Source organism: Mus caroli, chromosome 14 (genome assembly GCF_900094665.2).
Source record: "Mus caroli chromosome 14, CAROLI_EIJ_v1.1, whole genome shotgun sequence".
Lineage (NCBI taxonomy): Eukaryota > Metazoa > Chordata > Mammalia > Rodentia > Muridae > Mus > Mus caroli.
The window spans coordinates 2,696,058-2,701,144 of NC_034583.1; positions in this window are offsets into that span (position 1 = coordinate 2,696,058).

Sequence of the window (5,087 nt, forward strand, 5' to 3'; positions counted from 1 at the left end):
GATAGGGCACTAATATCCAATATATATAAAGAACTCAAGAAGGTGGACTCCAGAAAATCAAATAACCCCATTTAAAAATGGGGTACAGAGCTAAGCAAAGAATTCTCAACTGAGGATTACCAAAGGGCTAAGAAGCACCTGAAAAAATGTTCAACATCCTTAATCATCAGGGAAATGCAAGTCAAAATAACCCTGAGATTCTACCTCACACCAGTCAGAATGGCTAAGATCAAAAATTCAGGTGACAGCAGATGCTGGCCAGGATGTGGTGAAAGAGGAACACTCCTCCATTGCTGGTGGGATTGTAAGCTTGTACAACCACTCTGGAAATCAGTCTGGCAGTTCCTCAAAAAATTGGACATAGTTCTACCAGAAGATCCAGCTATACCTCTCCTGGGCATATACCCAGAAGACGTTCAAAGTTTTAATAAGGACACATGCTCACTATGTTCACAGCAGCCTTATTTATAACAACCAGAAGCTGGAAAGAATCCAGATGTTCCTCAACAGAGGAATGGATACAGAAAATGTGGTACATTTACACAATGGAGTACTACACAGCTATTAAAAACAATGAATTTATTAAATTCTTAGGCAAATGGATATATCTGGAGGATATCAGCCTGAGTGAGGTAACTCAATCACAAAAGAACATACATGATATGCACTCACTGATAAGTGGATATTAGCCCAGAAACTTAGACTACCCAAGATACAATTTGCACAGCATATGAAACTCAAGAAGAAGGAAGACCAAATTGTGGATACTTCATTCTTCCTTAGAATGGGGAACAAAACACCCATGGAAGGAGTTACAGAGAATAAGTTTGGAGCTGAGACAGAAGGAAGGACCATCCAGAGACTGCTCCACCTGGAGATCCATCCCATAAATGGCCACTAAACCCAGACACTATTGCATATGCCAGCAAGAGTTTGCTGAAAGGACCCTAATATAGCTGTCTCTTGTGAGGCTATGCCAGTGCCTGGCAAATACAGAAGTGGATGCTCACAATCATCTATTGGATGGAACACAGGGTCCCCAACGGAGGAGCTAGAGAAAGTACCCAAGGAGCTGAAGGGGTCTGCAACCCTATAGGAGGAACAACAATATGAACTAATCAGTACCCCCAGAGCTCCTGTCTCTAGCTGCATATGTAGCAGAAGATGGCCTAATCGGCCATCATTGGGAGGAGAGGCCCTTGGTCTTGCAAAGATTATATGCCCCAGTACAGGGGAATGCCAGGGCCAGGAGGCGGGAGTGTATGGGTTAGAAAGCAGGGCGGGGGGTGGGGAGGGTATAGGGGACTTTTGAGATAGCATTTGAAATGTAAATGAAGAAAATATCTACTAAAAAAAGAAAGAAAAGAAAGGAGGTTTTATCATAGTTTAGCTTAAGAGAAAAGAAGTCGAGCTTCTGTACTGCAGGGGAACTCTTAGAAATGGAGATCAACAAACCACTGGTCTGGGCCATTTTTCCCGGACTCATAGCAGAAACTGGGGCAAGGCAAGGGAGGTGGTCAGCTCACTTGATCATGAAATGTCTAGGTACCTGCTCCCAGTTTCAGTTATGTCCTTATGAATAGCTTCTACATAGGAGTGATCATTTAAAGGAAGACACACAATGAGAAAGCAGACTCCCTGGGCAGTATTTCTGTCCAGGAAAGAGCCCAAGATATTTTAGCTTAAACACTTCTGGCATCTCTGACTTTGATAAGGACCAAACTATGTATGTGGCCAGAAGCATTTCTAGGTTTTGAGACAGGGTCTCACCATGTACCCCTGGCTGGCCTGGAACAAGGACTATGTAGACCATATATGGCCATTTAATGGCTTTTAGCCAAGGGAAAATTGTTTGCTTGAGAACTGGGAATCCAGCAGGGTTCTCTTTACAAGTGTGAAACGGCAAGAGGTTCTTTGTGCCTCTTTCCACCTCAAAAAAGCTTTTGCAAAGGTCTTGATTTCCCTTCTTTGTGCTTTAATATCGAACCCCAAACTACTTGAATTCACTAAAACTGTCCAGTCAGTTTCTATTTCCTGTTCTCATCAGAATGTTTTAGAGTGACTTAATTCTTAGACATTCATCTTCAAAGCCCACCCCTAAGGCAGGCACTCAGGAGGGTCTCTTCTTTAAGTCACCAGAGCCTCAGGACTACACTGAGATAATTCCATATCTTCCCTGGGTCCTTGTCCCTTTTGCCCCTTGCCCTGTGATGAGATTAGTAGAAACTCCTGGTGCTTTGAGATGGGACAAGCAGGGGTGCCTGGCCTGAACTTCTGAGGAGAACCGTCCAGCTATCTGAATGAGTCTTCCCATCTTTCCTGTTTCCTGCCCCTGTCTTCTCCTCGTCCGTGTCCCTTTGCTTTGACAGAGAATTGTATTCCATAGCTCAGACTGGCTTTACGTCTTTATCTCTCCAATGATGGGGTCACAGGCATGCACTACTCTGCCTGTCTTAAATACAGTATTTCATTTACTCTTGCCCACAGCTTAGCTGAGGTCAGTCTTCCTAGGGGTCCCACATGGGAAAAATTAAGACATAAGGGGAAGTGACTTTTAAATCAGACTGATTCTAAAATCAATGCTTTGTGCTAACCTTCAGTAAAATTGTCCCTTTAAAGGCCCTTGGTAAGTAATTTGGGTTCTGAAAATCATAGCATCTCTGTGCTCATGTCTTATCTCTACTGCTGTGGAGGAAACCACCAACAGGCAGGTGTAAAGGATGAATGAATGGCAGTGTTGCCTTAGAAGTTGATTCACCCCTCCTCCATTCACGGGGAGCTAGATTTGGCTGGTAGCTACAGTCTTCCAACATCTGTGTCTACATAGTTGCTCCTTCACCAGGTTCTTGGTGAAGACTTGGGTGATCTCACCAAACAGGTCAGAACTTACATTCCGTCTGTGTCACTCGATTCCTGTGCTATTTTCATGAAATCACAAATTTCTGGGAGCTGAGTTTTCTCATCTTCCAAAATTAGCAGATGTTGAAAAAAAATCAGAGATGAAAACATAACTTAAAATCAGGGCTACAGTACCCAGAGAACTGTTGGGTTATGGGTTCAGGCCTTTGGAGATGGTCCCCAATGTGCTATCTAGCCTCTAGCCAGAAAGCATCGATTTCTGACTGGGTACAAGGCTGAGAATCTCCAAACATGGCAGGGAATGCTCTGGGCCCAAGAGCCAGCTATCAATCATGTTTCTGCTGCTAAAGGAATGTCTTGTATCAGGAAGCCAGAGCTGGGAGGTTTCAAGGTGAATTCAAGTAGTTTGGGGTTCGATATTAAAGCACAAAGAAGGGAAATCAAGACCTTTGCAAAAGCTTTTTTGAGGTGGAAAGAGGCACAAAGAACCTCTTGCCGTTTCACACTTGTAAAGAGAACCCTGCTGGATTCCCAGTTCTCATCTGCAGTAGACAGCTACAGGGCTACAAGGCCCCTCGCCTCCACTCGCACACTTCTTTTTTTTCCTTTGCCTCTGGCATAAAAATGCCAGTTTGAGAGACTCTTTAAAACTGGCTTCTGTGCCTTTCCTGTCAATCAGCCGCTGGTCCTGGAAACACAGAGATGATGACAGTACAGAATTTCCATTAATATCTTCACTTCCTTTATGAGCAGCTGGTAGGAATGGCGATCATCAGCTGTTTGTGTGGCTTTCTCTGGCATAGTACCCTGAGCAATAAAACCAATTATTATGCTAATGATGGCAATTGGAATGCAGAAGGGAAGGCAGGCTGGGGTCCTGACTCAGCTTCCCCCCTGGAACAGGAAAATGGGTATACTCGTGTACATTTATTGGGGTATGCCAATGAAGATTCATTACTTACCTCTTTATCACTCCCTCAGTAGATTAAACCCCAGAGCACTGAGTAGGTTCACATAGTGCTACCTGTAGAGGTGGATGAGACACAGCAATAGATGGATCCAGGAGTTGAGTTACAGCATAAGGACTTGGCAAACTGTCCTTTTGGTGTGTGTACATGTATCTCCCACCCCCAGCTCTTATCCTGCCCCTGTGACTTAGTCATAGAATAGATGCAAAAAAAGAAGGTTCAGAGATAACAAAACATTATAACAGTGTGGTACACTTGGAGAAGGATGGCCAAAGAAAGTTTTAGGGAAACAAGTCTTCAAGGATGAGCAAGAAGTCTAAAGCAGTATTTTGTGACCAGTGTTCTCTAGAAACCCACAGAAGAGTCTCCAGTGGTTGTTTGTCACTGTAACTTTTAGGGCTTTAGCTCAGCCCTATGGAGTGAGATTCCTTGGTCTTCGTATTTCTTCAGCAAGTTCTTCTGAAGCCCCATGCACACTCTGTTTTAGAACACCCTGAGGTACAGCAGTCTCTCTTTCTGTACAATTAAACTGAAGGGTAGAATTGGAGGACGCACACCCAAACTAGACCTGGGATATATAGATGCATGAGGTAGGTACATCAAGAATTTGCAGATCAGTAATGCTAGAAGGCTGCTGGACCCTCCCTGTCCTCTAAGAGTTGCAAGTTATACCCATAGAGCAGCTGATGTGCACAGTGAATCCCTTGGGTCCTACAAGAAAGTGTGCATGGGGCTGATGGTGGAGACATTCCTTTCATTGCAGGAGTGCAGGCAGCATCAGACCCTCAGGGCGTCTAGTCTACCAGCCACTGACCTAGTGCTAGAGCCTCCCAGTTCCTTCCACCTGACCTTGTCATTCAGAATGCAAGTGCCCTGTCCCCTGGCCTGTGTCTGTCTCCCTCACTGCTTCACTGGACACTTGTATGAGCTCTGCAGTCTGTAGGCAGATTTCTGGGTTGTCAATCATGCTCTTCTCCTTACAAACTTAGTGACCTTGAACAATTTGGCATCTCTCTGATGACTAACCTTGATTGTCAACTTGATCTGGAATTGCCTAGAAGACATTTGAAAGAGTTTCTAGACCAGCTTAACTGAGGTGAGAAGACACACCCTATATGAGAAAGTAAGCTGAGTACCAGTCTCTCTCTCTCTCTCTTTCTCTCTTTCTCTCTCTCTCTCTCTCTCTCTCTCTCTCTCTCTCTCTCTCTCTCTCTCTCTGTTTTTTGACTTTGGATGCAATGTGTCAACTGCCTCAGGCTC